The following is a 24,856-nucleotide window of genomic DNA, read 5'->3' as shown; positions in this document are numbered from 1 at the left end:
TCCCTAATTATACCTTGGGATTTGGCTTAAGTGCAGCTTAGAGGATGTTCATTAATAGTGTCGACAGGGACACTCAGCATTTGTAAAATTCTTTACAGTAATTGAAGACCCAGCATTGTTCTGGTGTGGTAAGGAAGCATGTGCGCTCCCAGCTGAAAGATGACTTAAGCTAAGAGGATGGAGACTGGCTGACTCGGAGTTGTTTTTCTAACGTCCAGGTCTGAATTCAGAGTTCTACAATCCTTGTTTTCACCGGCTCAAGGAAGCTCCTTGATGAATTACATGAGTTCAGCTTACTAATGGGCTTAGTTCACCAGAGTCAGAGTGATCTGTCCTTGGCATTTCATAACCCACTTCAGTTTCCTATCTCTTGGCCACTGTGTTGTCAAAAACCTCATATTCTCGTGGCCATGCCCAGTTCCAAAAGAAGCTTTGTCTCCACAGACAGATCGTGGTTCCATCTGGGCCTACCACCAAGAGCCTTGTGATTCCAGATGGAAAAATCCCCACCCCCTCCCCCTGTTTCCAAAGCATCCCCCACCCCGATTGTTTTATCTATAGCCAGCAGCATGAATTCTCCACAAACAGAGTCTCTCCGGGGGTGGAAAGAGTGGCTAATGGGGGAAACAGCTCATCTTCAAACCCTGTGCCATGTGAATGGAAAAAAAATGCACACATCTGGCTGGATGGGATAAAGAGAAGAGCTGCGGCAAAGAAGCCGGGGTGGTGGTGGGGGCTTGCCTCTATCAAAGAAAACATTAAGAAAAAGACTGTTCTTATTGCAGAGGAAAATTAAAACTTTACATTGTGACTGGAGCTATTCAACCATCTACATCAGGCTGGGCACGATGGCTCACGTCTGTAATCCTAGCACTTTGGGAGGCCGAGGCGGGCGGATCACCTGAGGTCAGGAGTTTGAGACCAGCCTGGTCAACATGGTGAAACCCTGTCTCTACTAAAAGCCCAAAAATTAGCCGGTCATGGTGGCAGGCACCTGTAATCCCAGCTACTCCGGAGGCTGAGGCAGGAGAATCGTTTGAACCTGGGAGGCGGAGGTTGCAGTGAGCTAAGATCGCGCCATTGCACTCCAGCCTGGGCGACAAGAGCAAGACTCTGTATCAAAAAAAAAAAAAAAAAAAAAAATCTAAATTTTTGTTGTTTTCAAAAGACATCCTTGAGGAACCCCAGTTATTTGGCTGGAATCCTCTGGTGACAGCCAGTTTCCTTCTAGGAGGTTGGAACAGAGCTGCACGTGTGTATATGTGTTTGGGGGGGATACAAGGAATTGAGCTGGTTTTCTTTCAGCCATAGCCTCACTCTCCTACCATTTGAGGAAGACAGGGGAAGAAGGATAGGATGGGAGAAGAGATAATTTCTGAATTTTTTTTTTTTTTTTGAGTTTCACTCTTGTTGCCTAGGCTGGAGTGCAATGGCGCCATCTTGGCTCACTGCAACCTCTGCCTCCTGGGTTCAAGTGATTCTCCTGCCTCAGCCTCCCAAGTAGCTGGAATTACAGGTGTGCACCACCACACCTGGCTAATTTTTATATTATTAGTAGAGACGGAGTTTTACCATGATGGCCAGGCTGGTCTTGAACATCTGACCTCAGGTGATCTGCCCACCTCAGCCTCCCAAAGTGCTGGGATTACAGGTGTGAGCCACCGCGCCTGGCCGGATGATTTCTGAATTTAAGGAGTGAAATTTCAGCTGCCAAAGAGCACCTGAGGATGTGTTTCCTCTTCCCACACCCTCCTTCTCTCCTCACAGCCCCTACTTACCCAGTCCCCAGCACCTCCTCCCCTGGAGGCATCTGGGACCTTGTTCTCACTACTCATTTCCTCCTTCCTTGGCTACAAGGGAGGCCAGCTTTCTGGTCATCTGTTGCCCATTTGAACTTTACTTGCTGCTCCAAAGGGAGGTAGAAATTGCCAAGGACCCCCTGCCCTTTCATATTCTGCAGATTCCCATCGCATGCTTCAAATAAGCCGTGAACGTTCTTCCCCCAGAGTCTTGCCACTATACCACCCCAGCTCCCCGACACTTCCTTTTTGCTGAGAACTTTCTCTGTATTCGTGAAAGTTCTCCCTAATAGCCTGAATAAAATCGTCTCTGTAATTATCTGGGGCATTTCTTTCACCCTGTGCTGCCCACCCCAGGAGTCTGAAATAGAACCATAAGCACCTTCAGTGTTAAGACAGGGAATTACCTTAAGTGGTTTCAGGAAAGATGTGAGCAGGAGCTACTTAATGGGGTGAAGGTGAGGCTGCCTTGAAGATGAACTCTCCTTTTGGGCAATGTGTTTCACTTCAAAACCTCAGAAGCGGTGAGCCTAAGGGGATTTTTATTAACACACCTACGAAGCAAACATTAAACCCTCCTGTGTGTGCATGCGTGCATGGATGTGTGCTGGGGGGCAATGTAGGAGAGGAGGGGGTGCTGGAGAATCTCCAGGTGAAGCGGGGATGCAGTTTTGTTCCCATCACAAAGACCCCTTGTCAGCCCGCTGGCCAGGCTGAAAGCGCTGGCCACTTCCCATTTAACGCCATCTCTCCCAAGTGGGCCGGGTGGCTGTGACCTCGGTTAGGGCGGTTGTGTATTTGCACAGATCTGCCATTTGTCATGTTCCCAGAGGCCTTCAGGACAATGACTTTTGTGGGGATATGCTGGAGGAAGGTAACTTTTCAAAATTGGGAAACTTTTCGGCTTGCTAAACTGGAAGAGGACAATGGCCTCTTTGTCCCTAGTGTAAGAGAGCTGGGGGGAGCCGTAGGAACCCACCAATGGTAACTTTAAAATGCTGCCTTAAAGATATTTAACAAGGCCGGGCGCGGTGGCTCAAGCCTGTAATCCCAGCACTTTGGGAGGCCGAGACGGGCGGATCACGAGGTCAGGAGATCGAGACCATCCTGGCTAATACGGTGAAACCCCGTCTCTACTAAAAATACAAAAAAAAAACTAGCCGGGCGAGGTGGCGGGCGCCTGTGGTCCCAGCTACTCAGGAGGCTGAGGCAGGAGAATGGCGGGAACCCGGGAGGCGGAACTTGCAGTGAGCTGAGGTCCGGCCACTGCACTCCAGCCCGGCGACAGAGCAAGACTCCGTCTCAAAAAAAAAAAAAAAAAAGATATTTAACAAGTCTGAGTGTGATGGCTCATGCCTGTATTCCCAGCACTTTGGTAGCCCGAGGTGGGAGGATCACTTGAGCCCAGGAGTTCAAGATCAGCCTGGGCAACATGGTGAGACCCCCATCTCTACAAAAAATAAAAAAAGTAGCCGAGTGTGGTGGTGCACACCTGTAATCCCAGCTACTCGGGAGGCTGAGGTGGGAGGATTGCTTGAACTAGGGAGGTTGAAGCTGCAGTGAGCTGGTGGTTGCACCACTGTACTCTAGCTTGGGTGATAGAGACCCTGTCTCAAAAGAAAAAAAAAAAATCTAAATAAAAAGAAAAATAAAAAATAAAAAAAAAGAGAAAAGAAAAGAAAAGAAAAAACAAGGTAACAAAATAATAATAGCCGCTAGTTTAAAGAAAAACACTACTCATAATTGTAATATCCAAATATAACATAGTAACTGATTAATGTTTTCATTTTTATATATTACGTTCCAATCTCACATTTTACAATCAGGGGTAGTGCCAATTTATGTCTTTTCACTTAACATTATGCCATACAATCATTTTCTTTTCTTTTTTTCTTTCTTTCTTTTTTTTTTTTTGAGACAGAGTTTTGCTTTTGTTGCCGAGGCTGGAGTACAATGGCTCGATCTCGGCTCACTGCAACCTCCATCTCCTGGGTTCAAGCGATTCTCCTGCCTCAGCCTCCTGAGTAGCTGGGATTACAAGCACGGGCCACCATGCCCGGCTAATTTTTTTGTATTTTTAATAGAGACGGGGTTTCTCCATGTTGGTCAGGCTGGTCTCGAACTCCCTATCTCAGGTGATCCACCCACCTAGGACTCTCGAAGTGCTGGGATTACAAGCGTTAGCCACCGTGCCCAGTCCTTAATCATTTTCTTATAATAGTATAATATCTAATTCTGTTGGATTAATGGAACATATTTATTATGGTTGAACTTTTCCTCTGGTATTAGACATTCTCTTTTAGTCTCTTTTTCCTTTGCTATTGTAGATAATGTTGAAATTAACATCTTTGGATATACAATTCTCTGTTTCTGAAGAATGAAAGGTAAATAACAGAGCTAAGAAAGGGACTGATGAAACTTACAACAGCAGGTCTCAAATTTTTGGTCTCAGGACCCCTTTATGCTCTTAAAAATGATTGACAGTCTCCAAGGGCATTTGTTCATGTGAGATATTTTTATATTTGCCTTGCTATATTAGAAATTATAACTGAGAAAATTCAAATATTGATTAATACATCTAACAATAACTGTAAAAACCCATTACATGTTAACATAAATTACACATTTTTACCAACAATAGCTATATTTCCTAAAACAAAGACATTTACAGAGTGGTATTGTTTTATATTTTTGCAAATCTTTTGAATGTTTGGTCTACAGATTCTCATATCTCCTTTCCATCTCTTGTGATTTTTTTTTTTTTTTTTTTGGGACAGAGGCTTGCTCTTGTCGCTCAGGCTGGAGTGCGATGGCATGATCTCAGCTCACTGCAACTTCCGCCTCCTGGGTTCAAGTGATTCTCCTGCCTCAGCCTCCCAAGTAGCTGAGATTACAGGCGCCTGCCACCACGCCCAGCTACTTTTTGTATTTTTAGTAGAGACAAGGTTTCACTATGTTGGCCAGGCTAGTCTCGAACTCCTGATCTCAGGTGATCTGCTCACTTCAGCCTCCCAAAGTGCTGGGATTACAGGTGTGAGCCATCACGCCTCTCTGACATGTTGTTTAACGGATGTCTATGAAGAAAACCTGTCCTTGCATAGATACATAATTGGAGAAGGGAGAGGGTACGCTTAGGGGTCTGACCACACTTTGAGAACCTATGTCCTGCAACATTCCTCGTGCTCTATGGGACACTTCTCTTGTATTACATTTTGCACTTACAGATTTAGATGATAGAGTGAATCCAACGTCCCCTTTTTTTGTAACCAAGGTCCCAAGAAGCAAGTCCCTTGGCTAAAGTCACCCAGCTGGTTGTAGGGACTCTACTCTAATTTACTTCCTTACAACGAACTGAACTCGGATGCCTCATTTGTCCTTTTACCAGGCTTTGACAAGGCTGTAAGAGCACAGAGCTGAATGAGGGATCTTGCATTTCAAGTTACCCACTAGCCCCAGGACTTGCCAGCTCAGACAGAAACGAGGTAAACATCCCACCATATTTATGGAAGAGTTCATCTCTCTCTGTCAGCATTACGTACGTGCAGAAAGGTGTAAACAATCGTAACAGCGCTGTTTGCATTGTTCAGAAACGAACACACCTGTATTACATCTCTTTTTAAGGAGGTTTTTGGGTGACTTGTTTAGAGGCAGAGTGGAATAATAGAAAAACAATCTGGGGTTTACTTTTAGGAGTCTCTCTCTCTTCTGTAAATGTGAGGTTTGGCAAAAAAAAAAAAAAATCACTAAATTTTTGTCCACCTTTAACATTATGTGAGTTTTAATGTGTTTGGATGCTTTGGAAGATTGGATTGCTAGAGTGCTGGTCAGGATCATTTCGGGATTTAATAAAATTGGGAGAGCTAGCGAATAAAGCAGGAAGCCTCCCATCTAGTGGCAAATGTGTATATTGCTCTTTTGCTCAGCCTCTTGGGCTGAGTTTTCAGAACCAGAGTCCTTTTCTTCTGGCCCCCACCTTCCTTAATTACAGGGGTTTTAATTGCGCCACAGTTAGACAATACTTAATTGTCTTAGCTACATTATAATGAGTGAAGGGAATACACTTGCGATTTGGCTGAACGCAAGAGAGGGGAGGCCCCTTGCATTCATAGTTAATTGCTCCAAAACTCTGCCTGCGGCTTTGCCATGCCCTCATTCACACTTTGGGCTAAAATTATAAGGATCCACTAGATACTGTCTCTGCCTCCAGACTTCAGGCTGCAGGGAGGGGGACGCCAGCTGGAGATTTTTTCCGACAGCTTATTTTATTTATTTATTTATATTTGAGACGGAGTCTCCCTCTGTCACCCAGGCTGGAGTGCAGTGGCACCATCTCAGCTCACTGCAACCTCTACCTCCCGGGTTCCAGCGATTCTCCCTGCCTCAGTCTCCCAAGTAGCTGGGACTACAGGCACATGCCATCACGCCCAGCTAATTTTTGTATTTTTAGTACAGATGGGGTTTCGTGATGTTGGCCAGGCTGGTCTTGAGCTCTTGACCTCGTGATCCGCCCACCTTGGCCTCCCAAAATGCTGGGATTACAAGCGTGATCCCCTGCGCCAAGGGGGATTGGTGGAGCTCTCCCTGCAACCCATTGATTCTTGGTTGTTTACCGGTGAGATGGGATGTAATAAATTATAGAACCCTGGGCAGAGGCTCTGGACATGGAGTGGGGCAGGGAGGGGAAGCGGCATTGTGGGCTGGGCTTCGATGTCAGAAGTGGCAGGGTGGCTGGGCGCAGTGGCTCACACCTGTAATCCCAGCACTTTGGGAGGCCAAGGCAGGCAGATCACCTGAGGTCAGGAGTTCGAGACCAGCCTGACCAACATGATGAAACCTTGTCTTTACTAAAAGCCTTGTCTTTCCTGGCTACTTGGGAGGCTGTGGCAGGAGAATCACTTGAACCCGGGAGATGGAGGTTGCAGTGAGCTGAGATCGTGCCACTACACTCCAGCCTGGGCAACAGAGCAAGGCTCCATCTCAAAAAAAAAGAAAAAGAAAAAAAAAAAAAAGAAATGGCAGGGTGGTCTTGAGGCACCGCTGGAAGCGAGCGTGTGTGGTGACAGGGGAACCAATGTGGTATTCTGAGGGCTCTTCAAAGTGGCATCGCTTTCATGGTTCCCCATCCAGAGCCTTGTGGTGGTGAATCAGGGAGACAGAAAAATGTCAATAGACAGTCCAGTCCTGGCTGGTAAAGCGTACAGGAAGCTGCGCAACATGACAGAGGCTTTGGCAGGGGACGCATAAGAGTGGTAGCACCCAGTCTTGAGCCGAGTGGTAGCACCCAGCCTTGAGCCCAGGAACCAGTGTACAATGCTGTGTGCTCAGCCAAAACTCTTTCTTGAAAAATAAGAATAAAAGGCACACACCTCTTAGGGGAATAAAATAGAAATTGGTGAGTTATGAAATATAAAAGGCTGATAATTACTGATCTGTTAACTAATTATTAATTTAAAATAATTGGCTGGGTGTGGTGGTTCATGCCTGTAATCCCAGCACTTTGGGAGGCCAAGGTGGACGGATCACCTGTAGCCAGGAGTTCAAGACCAGCTTGGCCAACTTGGCAAAACACCATCTCTATTGAAAATACAAAAAAAGTAGTCGGGCACGGTGGCACGTGCCTGTAATCCCAACTACTCGGGAGGCTAAGGCAGAAGAATCACTTGAACCCAGGAGGCAGAGATCTTGTGAGCCAAGATGGCGCCACTGCACTCTAGCCTGGGCAACAGAGCGAGACTTAGTCTCAAAATAAAATAAAATAAAAAAGTAATTATCGAACATTTCCCAGAGGCCAGGCCCTGTGCTGGGTGCTGGGGCTAAAGGTGGAAGGAACACAGTCCTTATCCTGGTGGAATTTACAGTCTAGAGATGAAGACATTGAACAAATAATTATACAGCCGTTCACTGCATAGCAATGTTTTGGTCAACCACAGCCTGCAGATATGACAGCGGTCTCATAAGACTGTAATGGAGCTGAATTACATAGCCTAGTGAGGTCATAGCTGTGGTAATGTCATAGCTCAACGCATTACTCGCAGGTTTATGGTGATGCTGATGTAAACTAATCTACTGTGCTGCCAGGCTTATAAATGTCTAGCACATACAATTACATATAGTACATAATACTTAATAATAACAAATGACTATATAACTCCTTTATGTATTTACTATACTTTTTGTTGTCATTTTAGAGTGTATTTCTTCTACTTACAAAATAAAAAAGTTAACTGTAAAACAGCCTCAGGCAGGTCCTTCAGGAGGTATTCCAGAAGTCACTGTTATCATAGGCGATGACAGCTCCATGTATGTTATTGCCTGTGAAGACCTTCCAGTGGGACAAGATATGGAGGTAGAAGACAGTGATACTGGTGATCCTGACCCTAACGTGTGTAATGTGTGTGTTCGTGTCTTCATTCTAAGAAAATGTTTTGTACAGATGTACAATGTGTTTGAGTTTTAAGCTAAGTGTTATTTCAAGAGTCAAAAAGTTAAAAAAAAAATAAAAACTTTATATGGTAAAAAAAGTTACAGTAAGCTGGGTTTAATTTATTATTATTATTATTATTATTATTATTATTATTTTGATACAGAGTTTTGCTCTTTTGCCCAGGCTGGAGTGAAGCGGCATGATTTCAGCTCACTGCAACCTCCGCCCCCTGGGTTCAAGCGATTCTCCTGCCTCAGCCTCCCAAGTAGCTGCGATTATAGGCACCTGCCACCACGCCTGGCTAGTTTTTGTATTTTTAGTAGAGATGGGGTTTCACCATATTGGCCAGGCTGGTCTCGAACTCCTGACCTCAGGTGATCCACCCACCTCAGCCTCCCAAAGTGCTGGGATTACAGGCATAAGCCACCACGCCCGGCTGAGGTTAATTTATTACTGAAGAAAGAAAAATGTTTCTAAAAACAAATTTAGTGTAGCCTAAGTATACAGTGCTTATAAAGTCTTCAGGAGTGCACAGTCACGTCTTAGGCCTTCGCATTCACCCACAGACTCACCCAGAGCAACTTCCAGGCCTGCAAGCTCCCTTCATAGTAAGTGCCCTATACAGATGAACCATTTTTTCTCTTTTATACTGTATTTTTATTGTACCTTTCCTATATGTAGATATGTTTAGATAAACAAATGCCTACTGTATTCAGTACAGTAACATGCTGTACAGGTTTGCGGCCTACAAGCAATAGGACCATATAGCCGAGGTGTGTAGTAGGCTATAGGTTTGTGTGAGGGCACTCTATGATGCTCACATGATGACAAAATTGCCTAACAACGTATTTCTCAGAACATGATCAAGTGATGCGTGACTATGTCATATACACCTAGGGAGTCAATGACATTGGTGATCCATATGAGTTAGCAGGGAAGGTGTGCGTGTGTGTACCCATCCACATATGGTTGGGTGTTCCAGGCAGAAATAAAAGCAGGTGCATAAGTGCTGAGACAGCAGGAGCAGGGTGTATCCAGGAAACACAAGAAGACCAGTTAGTTCTTCCTGAGAGGGAGGGAGAGCGGACGAGATGAAGTTGGAGGGTCAGGAAGGGGCCAGTTCACAACCTTGTATAACCTACATCCTAGAAGGGTGGGAGGCAAGAAGAGGCACACGATCAGATTTGCATTTTGAGGCCAGGGGCAGTGATTCATACCTGTAATCCCAGCACTTTGGGAGGCTGAGCCGGGCAGATCATGTGAGGTGAGGTCAGGAATTCGAGACCAGCCTGGTCAACATGGCGAAACCCCATCTCTACTAAAAACATAAAAATTAGCTGGGCATGGTGGCGAGCGCCTGTAGTCCCAGCTACTCAGGAGGCTGAGGCAGGAGAATTGCTTGAACCCAGGAGACGGAGGTTGCAGCGAGCTGAGATCTAACCGCTTCTTTCCAGCCTGGGCAACAGAGAGAGACTCTGTCTCAAAAAAAAAAAAAAAAAAAGGTTTGCATTTTGAAATCTCACCCTGGTGGCAGTGTGCCGGACAGACTGCACAAGCGACAAGGAGGGGCCAGAGGAGATAAGGGGCAGCCAGTTAGGGAAGTGCTGACATAACTCCAGGGCAAGGCGGTGGCAGCCAGAGCTAGGGAGAGAGAGAGGTGATAAGCAGTGGAGAGGCTGGGCATGGTGGCTCCCGCCTGTAATCCCAGCACTTTGGGAGGCTCAGATGGGAGGATCTCTTGATACCAGGAGTTCGAGACTGGTCTAGGCAACATAGAGATCCCTGTCTCTACAAAAAGTAAATAAACAAAAAATTAGCTGGGCATGGTGGTGCCTGTAGTCCCAGCTACTTGTTTTTTGTTTGTTTGTTTTTCTGAGACAGAGTTGCGCTTTGTCGCCCCAGGCTGGAGGGTAGAGGTGCAATCTCAGCTCACTGCAACCTCTGCCTCTCAAGCTCAAGCAAGTCTCGTGCCTCAGCCTCCCGAGTAGCTGAGATTACAGGCCTGTGCCACCACGCCCGGCTAATTTTTTGTATTTTTAGTAGAGACAGGGTTTCACCATGTTGGTCAGGCTGGTCTGAATTCCTGACCTCAAGTGATCTGCCCTCCTCGGCCTCCTGAGTGCTAGGATTACAGGCACGAGCCATGGTGCCTGGCCAGTCCCAGCTACCTGGGAGGCTGAGGCAGGAGGATTGCTTGAGCTGGGAGATGTTCAAAGCTGTAGTGAGCTGTGATGGTGCCTCTACACTGCAGCTTGGGTGACAGAGCAAGACCTTGTCTCTTAAAAAAAAAAAAGAAAGAAAAAGAAAGAAAGAAAGAAAGAAAAGAAAGAAAAGGAAAGAAAGAAAGAAAGAAGGGAGGGAGGGAGGGAGGAAGGGAGGGAGGGAGAAGAAAAGAAAAGAAAAGGAAAGAAAAGAAAAAGAGAAAGAAAAGAAAAGGGAAGACAAGAAAAGGAAAGAAAAGAAAAGAAGAGAAAAAAGAGCAGAGAGAGCCTGGGGTGTTCTTTTTTTTTTTTTTTTTTTTTTTGAGACGGAGTCTCACGCTGTTGCCCAGGCTGGAGTGCAGTGGCGCGATCTCGGCTCACTGCAAGCTCCGCCTCCCGGGTTCCCGCCATTCTCCTGCCTCAGCCTCCTGAGTAGCTGGGACTACAGGCGCCCGCCACCGCGCCCGGCTAATTTTTTGTATTTTTAGTAGAGACGGGGTTTCACTGTGGTCTCGATCTCCTGACCTTGTGATCCGCCCGCCTCGGCCTCCCAAAGTGCTGGGATTACAGGCTTGAGCCACCGCGCCCGGCCGAGCCTGGGGTTTTCAAGCCTGCCTAGTGACCCCAGCTCCAGGGTGTCTGCAAGGCTCCCGGAATGAAGGGCTGTCAGGACCTTGGTAACTGCCTGTGCATGGTGGCTAAGGGAGACAGGCTCCTTTGGTTCTGAGCAGTGCCTGAGAGAATCATTCTTTTGATATCAAGAATAAGACAAGTTTGCCCGTTATCACTGCTAATATTGAACGTTTCTTGGAAGTTCTTATGAATGAAATAAGAAAAGAAATGAAATAATCTGTATGAATATTACCAAAGAAGGAAAAATCATATTTTCTTTTTCTGGTCTGGTAGAATTGAAAACCCAGTCTAATAGCAAATTAGTAGAATTAATAACGATTAAAATTAATAACAGAATTTTTAAAGTGGCTATATGTAAGATAAATGTACAAAAATTGATAGCTTTTTTTTTCTATACTAACAAATGGAGAGACATTCCATACTCATGGATGAAATGACTTATTACAAAAATATAAACCCTTCTGAAGTTAATATATAAATGTAATACCCTTCCAGTCAGAATCCCAGTGTGTATGTCTTTTTGTGTGCTTAAATCAAGATGAAATGATTTTAATTTGGGAGGCCGAGGTGGGCAGATCACTTGAGGTCAGGAGTTTGAGGTCAGCCTGACCAATATGGTGAAACCCTGTCCCTACTAAAAATACAAAAATTAGCCAGGTGTGGTGGTGGGTCCCTGTAACCCCAGCTACTCAGGAGGCTGAGGCAGGAGAATCACTTGAACCCGGGAGGTAGAGGTTGCAGTGAGCCAAGATCGTGCCACTGCACTCCAGCCTGGGTGACAGAGCGAGACTGTCTCAAAAAATAAATTAAAAAAAGACTTTAAGCACTCATCTTGTTGATTAGGTTGTTTAGATTTTGACATATATGCTTAATTTTTGTCCATTTGACCTGTCTCCTACTGAGAATGGTGTGTTTAATCCTCCCTATAGGTATTTTTCTCTATTTTTCTTTGCTTTCCCTCAAGCATCTGCTTTATATAAGTGTAATGTGTACTATCTCCACCGAAGGATAACCACTATCTTGACTTGTCATCTTGCAGATTAATAATTTGCGTGTTTTGTCTTTAAATAAGTGGAATCACATAGCATGTATGCTTTTTGGTTCTGACTTATTTTATTCAGCGTAATTTTTGTAAGATTCATCCATATTGTTGCATGTAGTTGTAGATTGTTCATTCTCAGTGCTGTATTGAATCCCATTGTGTTTATATACTACAATTTATTTATCCTGTCTACTGTTGATGGACTTGTGGGTAGTTTCAAGTTGTGGGCTATTACAGAGCTGCTACGGGAATTCTTGTGTGTATGCGTTGGTTCATATTTGTATGCATGTCTCCTGGGCATTAACCTAGGAGTGGAGTTGCTGGGTTGCAGGTGGCAATCAACTTTTGATGTCTCACTCTTAAATATGAACAGGCAGCCAAGGTCACCCAGCATCTGAGGAATGCCCTCTGCATAAAATAAAGACAAAAGCAAACACACATTCAGCAAACAAACCAATGAATGTGAGTGCGCTTAGTCCCAGGGAGCCTCACCCTCTCCCTCACCTGATACTCCTGTTATTTTCCTCACATGTCGCTATAAGAATAAACATTGTAGTGGCTCCAGTCGCCATAGCTGGACTCATAGATTGGATGTACAGTTGGATCATCGGACAGGTTTGTCTCATTTCTCCACTTCTTTTGAACCAGATGCTGGCCTACTTTTCCTTTTTGGCCTTGGTGTCATACATGGAGACTATTTCCTCAGCTTTGGTAAACACTGTCCTGGTTACATCCATTACACCACATGCCACGAAGGCAGTGCTGGCTGCAGCCAAATGGGCTGGTTTCCCAGAGGAGGGACAACTGGGAGGTGGACTTGTTGGTTTTGGCCAAGATGATGTTACTTCTGGCTTCTCCAGTTGGATGTATGACCTAGAGGCCTCATTCATCAACAGAGAAGTCCAAATCTTGCTAAGAGGAAGAAGTATAGGGAAAATCACGGTTATAAGCTGCATTTGGCCATAGGCTAGTTTGGACCTTGTTGGAGGTGATATTTACCCAGCACATGTTGTTGGAATTGATGCAGTTATAATAAAGCTGGTTCTTGTTCTTGACCATTAATTCCAGAGCTGTGTCCTGAATTAACAGACCCGTAGAGATTGTGCCACGGAACCGTTTTAATCTGGTGTAGTCTTTGTAAAAAGAATATTTAAGGACTATAGGGGAAGGATCGATGCTTTTTCAATACAGAACCTTTGGTCTGGTTCCAGGGAGGGGTCCTTCCCTCAACCTCCAACTTTGAAGGGATGGTTTAGAGAACAAAAGCCTGGCTGAGGCTGCTGATTCCTTCATTGGCACAGGACGCAGAGCGCTGGGAAAGGAATGGATTAGGAGTCATAGATACAGTGCCCAGCTGGGGACATAGAGCTGGCCCGTGGTGAGTTCTAAAGGTTTGAGGAGGGAATGAGGGAAGGAAGGAAGCCAACCAGTGAGCACTCTATCTGGGGTGGAGAAAACTTTGAAAGGAAACTCTAAAACTTTACTTCTGGGGTGACAGAGCAAACTCTAAAACTTTACTTCCCTGAAGTCCCCTCACCTTGGGTTCTTGTTGGGTTCTTGTATTAATCTGGCAGGGCTGCTGTAACATGATACCATAGACTGGATGACTTAAACAACAGAAATGTATTTACTCGCAGTTCTGGAGGCTAGAAGTCCAAGATCGAGGTGTCAGCAGGTTTGGTTTCTTCCAAGGCCTCTGTCCTTGGCTTGCAGATGGCCTTTCCTCTGTGTGTGAACATCCCTGGTGGCTCTTCCTTTCTTATGAGGACACCAGTCATACTGGAGTAGGGCCCACCACATGATCTCATTTAATCTTCATCACCTGTTTAAAGGCCCTACTTCCAAATTCAGTCACATTCTAAGGTACTGGAGATTAGGACTTTAGCGTATAAATGTGAGGGTGACACAATTCAGGCCATAACAGTCATCGGATGAGGAGATGATCTGACTAGGTGATCTGGCACACCCCAGAGGCCAGGATTCCTTGGTTGCTCGGGTTAAGGTGTTCATGGCCTTGAGTCATGGTCCTGGGGTTCAGGAACAAATCCACCTACAATGTGTGTTGTGCAGGATCTAAGGTTGGGGGAATGGAGGAAATAACCCACCAAGGAGGTTTCCTGCCCCACCCAAGTCAGATCTTGCCATGTGTTCTTCAGAATTGGACTTGGACTTATTGGAGGCCCAGATTCTATCACTGCTAGGTGAATGATAAACACGAGGATGAAATGGCATCTAGCTACCTTGTGTCACAGATTTCTCTGGACTGTGGGATGTTACCTTTTAGAAGTTTAATCTTGGCTTACCTCAATCCAAGTACATCCTCTCTCTTCTTTTTTTTAAAGACAGTTAGGTTTAACACAAAAACAAATGTGGTTGTCTCAAAGACTAGAACCCAAAATTTGCTTTCATTTTAAAGATAAAACCTGAGTCTTCAAAAGAACAAAATTTGGTCAAAATCTCTAGAAACTCTGGGGATATGCTGTTATTCTCTTCTGTCAGAGGGAGTGCCTCTGTTTTAGACACACTGAGCTCGTCCCTGCAGCAGGTTTTTGCCCCAGCTGTGCCCGTTGCCCCACCTGCTCTTCCTCCTGGTCTTCACAAGGTGAGTCCTCATCACTCCATCTCCGTTAAAATGTCCCTTCTTTCCTGACCACCCAGCAGTGTGGCTCCCCAGGTGTGGCCTTCCTCTTACTTCCTCAGTGGCATTTATCGGTGTCGGATATTTTCATGTGTATTCTTGATTGATTTGTCTTCTGTCTCCCTCTACCAGAAAGCAGGTTCCACCAGAGCAGCCAACCATCTCCCTCTTTCACTGCGGTATTTCAGCACCTAGAACAGCACGCAGAGTCAGGCACCCAGCAGGCATTCTCCAGCGCTTTGTTGAGTGGATAAGTGAGCAAGTCATCCTGAGTAATCTGGGCCACTCCATTCATAAAGGTCTTCAATTTGCCAGGACACTGCATTCCCCAAGCATTCTGAAATGTTGGCAGCTGCTTGTGTTGGCCTTGTGGGCTGGGATATAATTACCTCTGTTAACTTTAAGAAGGAAACCACACATAATTTCTATAAATGTGGAAAGGAGAGAAGAGTGTATATCTTATAAAGGGATACAGTAGGCTGGGAAGGGTGCCTCTGGACAAGACCAGAGACAGGCACTTCGAAGGAGGAAGAGTTGGGGTAGGAGTTTTATGCTGAACAGGTTGGCTAAATATACATATTCAACAGGTTACAGGAGGAGCTGTGAATATTCGTGAGGTGATTCTGACGCATGTGCATTGAACAAACACGCGTGTAACATATGACGCACTCTGGGGTGGAGAATTAACATTTAAACGTATTACGATTAGGCCCTATACATCAAAAGGTCTTTTCAGGATCCAGAAACATGCAAGTGTGCAGTCTCTGTAAACTGGCCAGAACCAGTCCATGGCTGGTGGTCTTATCTGGAGAAAGTTGCTGAAATCAATCTCTTGTCCAGTCAAAGCTGTAGTTATGGCTGGTGGAACAAGGGTCAGGTAGTCAGCCTCTGTGAGCTGGATGAACTGTAGTTGTTTTAATATTGCTTATCTCAAGGCCAGCGCTCTAGTTTAGCTGCTAGAGAAAAAGAAAAACCTTGTGGCAGTTGGGACATAGTTTATTCTTTAAGTGTAGGAGTAGGTGACTTAACCCTTGCCTGGCATGGCCTTAGGTTCTGTTTATAATTTGATATATTATTGCCAGAAAGAATCTGTTCTGTCAGTTTTAGAATCTCTATTTTAACATTAAGACTTGTCAGTTGTTGTGTCTAAACCACAAGAGGGAAGGGGGAATAACGAGGTGTGTCTGACCTTCTGTCCCGTCATGGCCAGGAAGTCAGTTTTAAGGTTTTAATGGGGTCCCCTTGGCCACAAGGGGATCCATTCAGTCAGTGGGGGGCTTAGGATTTCAAATTTACACCCCAAAGGACAAGGCAGACTCCAGTTTCTAAAGGCTCATAAAATGGAAAGAGCCCTTTCCTTATTCAGCTCTACTGCTGTGTTAGTCCGTTCTCACACTGCTATCAAGAACTACCTGTGACTGGGTAATGTATAAAAAGAAGAGGTTTAATTGACTCACAGTTCCACAGGCCGTAAAGGAAGCATGGCTGTGTACTGTGGTACATCAGTGTGTGCTCCCAGTGGGGTTCCGCACGCCGACGTGCAGGGCCTTCCTTCTCACATGGGATGGCTTTTCCAGAAATGCATCAATTTAAAGGGAAGGGGAAACTTGCGTGTGTTTCTGGGAATTGGCTTTTATTTTATTTTTAAAAATAGAGACAGGGTCTCCCTGTGTTGCCCAGGCTGGTCTTGAGCTCCTGGGGTCAAGGGATCCTCCTACCTCAGCTTCCCAACATGCTAGAATTACAAGGATTACAGGCATGAGCCACCGTGCCTGGCCGGAACTGATTTTTGTTTTGTTTTGTTTTATGTGGAGTCTCGTTCTGTTGCCCAGGCTGGAGTGTAGTGGTGCAATCTCAGCTCACTACAACCTCTGCCTCCAGAGTAGCTGGGACTACAGGCACATGCCACCACGCCCAGCTAATTTTTGTATTTTTAATAGAGATGGGGTTTCACCATGTTGGCCAGGCTTGTTTCAGACTCCTGACCTCAAGTGATCCACCTGCCTCAGCCTCCCAAAGTGCTGAGATTACAAACATGAGCCACCGCGCCTGGCTGGAGCTGGTTTTTTAAAACTGATTTTTAGACCTTGTAAATCCTGGGAATGAAGCACATTCACAGCCCCCACAAGAAAGAAGGAAAGAGAGAGATCATAAAATGGAGGTGGTGGCCAGTCTAAAGAACCATTTGCAGTTGTTTTGTTTCAGGTTTGTGAGGCTGAATTGGGATGCCAGGAGTATGCGCCTGCCCCTGCACCAGGAGTGCTGAGCCCCCACCCTGTCCCTCCAACCCCTGCCAGGCCCCTACCTCAGGCACAGAAGCAATTCCTGGAAGCAAAGCAGAAACTCGTCCACATAAAAAAATAACATTTGGGACTCATCAGTTTGCAGGGATATTTTCCTTTTGAAAAACTCTAAATCCTCATAAACAGAATTAAAAGACAAATGGCAAACAAGAAAAAGCTGTCTGCACAAATATGACAAAATGGTTATCAATCCATGAGGGCAACACTAAAATTGAATGGGACAAAACAGCAGCAGACTATAATTTATAGAAGAAATAAAAATGCCACTCAGCCACACAAAAGATTCACCCTCTCTAGTAATCAGAGAAATACATCTTAAAATAAGACATGTTTTTTATCAATCAAATTGACAAATGTTTATAAATAAAACGTGGTATGTACAGTGACAAAAGTACTCGGACAATTTTGTCAGAATGTGAACTGGTATTATCTTTCTGGAAAGATACTTGTCAATATTTATCTATCTAGAGCTTTTAATTTTATTTATTTATTTTAGAGACAGGGTCTCTGTCACTCAAGCTGGAGTGCAGTGGTGCAATCATGTAAACTCAAACACCTGAGCTCAAGAGATCCTCTTGCCTCAGCCTCCCAGGTAGCCAGGACTACAGGTAGGTACCACCATGCCTGGCTAATTTTTGTACAGACAAGATCTTGCTATGTTGCCCAGGCTGATCTCAAACTCCTGGCCTCAAGTGATCCTTTCGCCTGGGCCTCCCGAGTAGCTGGGATTACAGGATTTTGCCCCCACAGCCAACCTTATCTAGAGCTTTTTAAAGGGTCTCCACATCAGCCTAATAACTCCATGTCTCAGAATCTTTCCTAAGGAAGCAATTAGCCACTCAAGTGAGGTTGTTCATCATGGGATTGTCTATGACAGCAAAAAATCAAAAGTAGGGCCAGGCATGGTGGCTCACACCTGTAATCCTGGCACTTGGGAGGCTGAGGCAGGTGGATCACCTGAGGCCAGGAGTTCGAGACCAGCCTGGCCAACATGGTAAAACCCCGTCTCTACTAAAAATACAAAAATCAGCCGGGGGTGGTGGTGGGTGTGTGTAATGCCAGCTAGTTAGGAGGCTGAGGCAGGAGAATTGCTTAAACCTGGGAGGCAGAGGTTGCAGTGAGCCAAGATGGCGTTGCCAGCTGGGCAACAAGAACGAAACTCTATCACACACACAAAAAGAAACAGGGTCTTACAGATGTGATTAAATTAAGATTCTTGTGATGGGAAGATTATCCTAGATTATTTGGGTGGGCCCTAAATGCCATCAAAGTGTTCTTCAAAGAGGGAGGCAGAGGGAGATTTGACACAGACAGAGGAGGAGGCGGTAATGTGAGCACAGAGGAAGAGATTGGAGCGATGTGGCCAGAAGCCGAAGATGCAGCCACCCCCAGAAGCTAGAAGAAGCACTGGATGGATTCTCCCCTCCAGCCTCTGGAGAACGCTCTGCCCTGCTCACACCTTGAATTTGGCCCAGTGATAGGAATTTCAGACTCAAGGCCTCCAGGACTGTGAGAGAAGAGATGACTGTTGTTTTTTGTTTGTTTGTTTGTTTTGTTTTGATTTTTAGATGAAGTCTTGGTCTTGTCCCCCAGGTTGGAGTGCAATGGTGCGATCTCGGCTCACTGCAACCTCCGCCTCCTGGGTTCAAGCGATTCTGCTTCGGCTCCCGAAGTAGCTGGGATTACAGGCATGCACCACCATGCCCAGCTAATTTTTACATTTTTAGTAGAAACGGGGTTTCACCATGTTGCCCAGGCTGGTCTAGAATTCCTGACCTCAGGTGATCCACCCGCCTCGGCTTCCCGAAGTGCTGGGATTACAGGCGTGAGCCACCGCGGCCGGCCAGATGACTGCTGTTTTAAGTCACCAAGCTGTGGTAATTTGTGAAGACAGACACAGGAAATAAACACCCCCTCCAAATACGGTGAATTTGGAGGAGCACGTGCTAAGAATCCCTGAAGGGAGCTGACATCTGACATGCTCCCGTAGTAAGGCCAGTGTCCGACCTCCCTCCTTCCTGCCGGCTCCTGCCTTCGCTTCTCTTTTCTGCCCTCGATGAGCCTCCACGATGATGAGGTGTAAAGATGAAGACGTGTCTACACTGGGAAGGAGGGGATGGTAGGGAGGAGGGTAGGGAGCACACATCTCCAGGTTTGTATCAGTTCTGCAACCGAGAAGTGAGTTCTCTTTTTTCCCTTGTATCCACACATACGCATTCAGGGAAAGATTCTGATTGGTCTTCTTGGGTCTGGTGCACAACTCTTGGGCCAATCGGTGTGGCCAGGGCTAGGGCCCAGCACTGTGATTGGCAGCCCCAACAGAATCCCATGAACTCTGAAAAGGACAGCGCCACCAAAAGAGCAGAAGAAAGGGATGTTGGGCAAAGCAGCTGAAATAGCGAAAATCTGTATTTGATCTACAAACACTGGGCTGGGTGCGGTGGCTCACACCTGTAATCCCAGCACTTTGGGAGGCTGAGGCAGGTGGATCACCTGAGGTCAGAAGTTCAAGACCAGCCTGGCCAACATGAGGTCTCTACTAAAAATACAAAAATTAGCCGGGTGTGATGCGCGCCTGTAATCCCAGCTACTCGGGAGGCTTAGGCAAGAAGATCGTTTGAACCTGGGAGGCAAAGGTTGAAGTGAGCCAAGATTACTGCCACTGCACTCCAGCCTGGGTGACAGAGCAAGACTCCATCTCAAAAAAATAAAATAAAAATAAAATAAAATAAAGAAAAAAGAACACTAGTCTTTCATAAGCTTTCCCAGAATCCCTCTCTGAGTTTTCAAATCACAGCCAGGATCATAGATTGTTAGAATGTGAAGTAATAGAAAAGGTCATCTGGTTCAATCCCCTCATTTTACTAGGAAACCGACGCCCAAGGCAGGAGAGTAACTTTCCCCAAGGTCACACAGCTAGTAAGCTATAGAGCTGGGGCAGCATCTAGTTCCAATTCATGGCCAAGTGCTCTTTCAGCTTCTCTGTCCCTGTCAGCAGTTAGCACGCTACATACCCTCCAGCACCTACTACCTTGAATAGGGCCCAGGGTCTGGACTGGGGAGGATGGCTGGCTTCTGTATTCCCAGAACAGGCTAAGCCTCCTCCTCTTCTGACCTCCTCTACTCCAGCCCAGCAGGCTGGGACACAGATACTCTGGAAGGGCTGGAGGGACTGGTTCTCCTGGGGACATCCTCCACTTCGAGTACCTGCTGAAGCAGGCCCTGGCCACCAGCATGCAGCTCAGCCTCCTCGCCAGGCCCCTCAACTCCAAGGCTGGAGGGCTACCGGCAGCTTCAAATTAGTTCCCAAGCACAAGATGAAAATCCAGTCTAGGAAGATGCCCCCCGCCCCCGGACAGCCCGCAGGAAAGCTAATGAGGCCAGGGGAAAGCACCCCAAGAAACCAGGTGAGGCAAAGAAGGGCCCTTCCAACTTGAGCAAGGTGAAAAAGGCAGCCAAGAAGCCAGCAGAGGTGCAGACGTCTCCTCCCAAATGAGGTACAGCCAGGGAGAAGACCCCCCCAGCAAGGCAGTGAGGCTGAGGACACCAAGGCAAAGCTGGGCAAGGCTCCCCACAAAGCCAAAGCCATATAGGCCTCTTCCTGTGCCAATGGGCTCAGCAGGAAGTCAAAGGCCAAAGGCAGCAGGAGCAGCTAAGGAGATGCTGAGGCCCACAGGAAAATCAAAGCTGGGAGTAAGAGTTCAAAACTCACGGCCAGCAAGGTCAAGAACAGCGCTGCTTCCCCCACCAAAAAGAAGATGGTGGCCAAGGCTGAGGCCCCAAAAGGGGCAGCTGCTCAGGATGCTGGGCAGAGACCAAACACCAAGGCAGCTTCTCCTGCTGGGGGCAGTGGGTCCAAGGTGGTGCCTGCACACCTGACCAGCAAGACAGAAGCCTCCAAGGGCCTGAGAAAGCCTGGGCTGTCCATCAAGGCCTCGTGATCCGAAGTGTTCAGAGGGCTGAGGCCTTGCGCCGGGGTGGAAATGGAGAGAGATTGAGCCTCTGCCCTAGTTTTTATTCCCCAACAAGCCCACGACTCTATTTGTTTAATTGTAAGCTATTTATCAATAAAGACTTTTGGTTTTTTCCCCAACCCCTGTCCCCCAAAAGAAGCCCAGGGCAGGAGAGTAGCTTTCCCCAAGGTCACACAGCTAGTAAGCTACAGAGTTGGGGCAGGATCTAATTCTGATTCGTGGCCCAGTGCACTTTCATCTTCTCTGTTTTCTTGGGTCAGGTGTCTCTATGTCTGTCAGCAGCCCTCCGGTCCCTGCGACCCTGAAAGGTGTTTTTGTCTGTCTTCCTCACTCCGCCTCCCGATCTGGGAAGACGCAGATGTGTTCCAGAAAAACGCACTAATATCCAGCATTTCAGTGCCAGTCGTGCCACTCTTATGATGTGATTTTTGGCTGCAGTTTCATTACCTATCAATTAGGGACAAGAATTTTTATTGGAAGGCATCATTCTGAAGACAATGTGGAATGTATCTGAAATTGCCATCCCTGTGAATATAATAATATTCCATACACAGTTGTCAAGTTTGCAATTAAAGGCAATGACTTGCCTGAGATTCCCTAAGATCATCTGTTTGCGGGGCCTCAGCCCATTGAAATGAATTTTCTTTGCTACTTACCTAGTTTTAGGCCATCTACAACTTTGTCCTTCCTTTCTCCAAGTCCATGTGTTAACTAAACTTTTCTGCACCTTATCATTTTTTTTGATATTGATCAAGATCAAACCAGATCAAAATGCTATTTTGCGGCTTTGTTTTCTATCTGCTACTCCCTCCTCTGTGTATCCATCTAATAAAGAAGCAACACTTTCCTTTATTCTCCTCTTTTTTTGCAGTATCTTTGATGGCTGTTTTTCTGAGCCTATTATGTACTCAGTTCATACATTGTTTCAGTTTTTGCTTTGGTTTTCTGGTTTTTGTCTCCCTAAGGTTTCAGCAGTGTATCATTTTTTTTTTTTCTTCTGGCAAAGAAGCTTACATTATAAAAAAGGGAGAGATCATTTCTGAAGTATTACATTGCTTACAGCAATGCATGGTTCATGGAAAACAAACTTTAATTGACAATGATGACAGTTAATTCTGGGATTTTTGGTTCTCATGACTTCACTCACTCAAACTTGAATCGACACTAGTTTTGTTGGTCTGATTTAAGAAAGAAATATATTCTAGTTTGAGATTCTACTTGCTTGGTCAGGAATTCTTACCTATGATGCTAAGAGCATGATTCATATGAGAAATGGTTAATAAATTGGACTCCATCAAAATAAAAAAAATTTGCTCTGCAAAAGACCTTGTTAAAAAAAAATAATAAAAAACAGGCTGCAGATTGGGAGAAAATATTTGCAAACTCCATATAGGACTAGTATCTATAGTATGTATTTTAAAACCCTCAAACTGTAACAGTAAAAAAAAGTCAACAATTTAATCAGGAAATGAGCAAAAGACGTGAAGAGACATTTCACTGAAAAAGATATGCAGATGGAAAATAAGCATATGAAAAGATGTTCAATAGCACTGGCCTCAGGGAAATGTAAATTAAGGCCACAATGAGAAATTACTACACGTCTAGAATGGCTCAAATGCAAATAAGTGACAATGTCAAATCCTGGTGAGGATGCAGAGAAACAGGATCTTCTACATATGGCTGGTGGGAATGTGAAATTGTATAGCCACTCTTGAAAATACTTGATCAGTTTTTTAAAAAAACAAACATATACTTACCATATGACCCAGAAATAGCACTCCTGGGCATTTATCCCAGAGAAATAAAAACTTATGTCTGTTAGCAGCAGAATGTATCTGAGTCACGTGGCACCAAAGTATATTACCAACTGCAAATCCATATAGGTCTGCAGCAACCTCAATTCTTGCCTCCTCAGAAGAAAGAATTCAATGGGTATAAGGAAGGAGAGACTGCGGCAAGGTTTAGAGCAGGAGTGAAAGGTTACTAAACAGCTTTAGAGCGGGAATGAAAGGAAGTAAAGTACACTCGGAAGAGGGCCAAGCGGGCGACTAGAGAGATCCAGTGTACTGTTTGACCTTTGACTTGGAGTTGTAGACCTTGGCATACTTTCAGGGTCTTGCATGGCTTTTTTCCTGATTCTTCCCCTGCGGTGAGCTGTAAGCGTGTGTAGTGGCCTGGTAGTACTTGGGAGGGGGCACATGCGCAGTGTGTTTGCTGGAGTTGTACGCATGCTCACTTGAGACGTTCCTTATCAGTCCAGCATTCCTAGAGTTACACTCTGCCATTTTGCCTCTTAGTGTGCATGCCTGAGCCCACTCACCCGGTTCTGGAGATCTTATCAGGAAGCTGCTGATTACCAGTTTCAGGTTTTTTCTATCTGTTGGGACACTGCCTTTCCCTGGGGCAAGCTGTGACCAAATACTATTTTAGAGAGACAGCTGGGAACTGCCTGATCATTATCTGATGGATGCCTGACATTCCTGGTGTGTGTGTGGTGGGGGGAACCCTCTCCCGCCTTGCTCATGTCTGACTAGCTACCTACTGTAACATGTCCACACAAAAACCTGTATATGATTGTTCATAGTTCCTTTATTTTTATAGCCAAACCTGGAGACGATCAGCTGATTCTAAACTCCATATGGAAGGGTAACATAACTAGAACAGCTCAGATAATTTTGAAAAAGAACAATAATGTTGGAGGATTTATATGACTTGATTTAAAGCTTAGGTATAAAGTGGCATTATTTACTGAAGATGTCTGGCATCCAAGCAAAATTTACTAAGCATGCAAAGAAGCAAGCAAATATTACCCAAAACAACATATTGATAAACTAAACTTTATCAAAAAAATTCTGCTCTTCAAAATATACTGTTAAGGAAATGAAAAATAAAGCCAGACTGGGAGAAAACATTTGCAAATCACATATCTGATAACAGCCTGTAGCTAGATTACTTAATGAACCCTTAAAACTCAATAATAACAAGTCAGGCATGGTGGTGTGCACAGGCAATCCCCAGCTATGTGGGAGGCTGAGGTGGGAGGATCACTTGAGCCTGGGAGTTCCAGTCCAGGCTGAGCAACATAACAAGACCATATCTCTGAAAAAGCAAAACAAAACAAAAAATCAACTCAGTGGTAACAAAACAAACAATAAAAATATGGGTAGAAAATTGGACATATATTTCACCAAAGATATACAGATGACAAATAAACACATAAAGAGTTGGTCCATATCATTAGTTATTAAGGACATGTAAATTAAAATATCAATGAGATACCACCACACCTCTTAGAGTGGCTAAAATTAGAAAGTATTGATGAGAATGTGGAGCAACTGGAACTCTCAGACCTTGTGAGGAATGTAAAATGGTACAACCACTTTGGAAAGCAGCTGTGCAGTTTCTTAAAACTTTACACATACACTTAGAGTAAATCTAGCCCCATTTCCCTCCTAGATATTTATTCAAGGGAAATGAAAGCCTATGTGCATACAAAAATTTGCACATAAATGTTCACTGCTGCTTTGTTTATAATATCTTAAAATTGGAAAAAATGCAAATGGCCACGAACAAGTGAGTGGATTAAAAAAACCCTGTGGCATACTTATGATAGACTACTACTCAGCAATAAAATGAGAAAAAGATCACAAAGGGGTATGAGGAAACTTTGGAAGTGATGACTATGTTTATTATCTTAATTGTAGCGATAGGTTCACAGATGTGTACATGTGTCAAAACATATCAAACTCTTTACATATTAGCAGTTTATTATAAGTCAACTAGAGCTCAGTAAAACTTAAAAAACAAACAAACAAGTAAACTTCAGAGAATGTGTCACCAGA

At 45.1% G+C, this 24,856-nt stretch overlaps 2 long non-coding RNA genes and 1 pseudogene across 2 annotated transcripts in view; all 3 read left to right on the top strand.

The window, feature by feature from the left end:
- The first annotated feature begins 2,245 nt into the window (after window positions 1-2,245).
- LOC135972025 (uncharacterized) lies at window positions 2,246-8,302 on the top strand. The gene is made up of 2 exons (XR_010588568.1): window positions 2,246-2,323; window positions 5,185-8,302. It is a non-coding gene; the product is annotated as an uncharacterized lncRNA (long non-coding RNA).
- Window positions 8,303-8,386: 84 nt separating this feature from the next.
- LOC135971671 (uncharacterized) overlaps window positions 8,387-24,856 on the top strand; it is a 166,520-nt gene continuing 150,050 nt past the window's right edge. The window contains exon 1 of the long non-coding RNA XR_010587924.1: window positions 8,387-8,831. This is a non-coding gene — a long non-coding RNA (uncharacterized lncRNA). The remainder of the gene's footprint in view (window positions 8,832-24,856) is intronic.
- Window positions 19,126-21,038, top strand: LOC102130678 (histone H1.8 pseudogene; annotated as a pseudogene).

The sequence above is a fragment of the Macaca fascicularis genome, chromosome 7 (assembly GCF_037993035.2).
Source record: "Macaca fascicularis isolate 582-1 chromosome 7, T2T-MFA8v1.1".
NCBI lineage: Eukaryota > Metazoa > Chordata > Mammalia > Primates > Cercopithecidae > Macaca > Macaca fascicularis.
The sequence above is the reverse complement of the archived record's forward strand: the minus strand, read 5'-3'. Positions and strand labels throughout refer to the sequence as shown.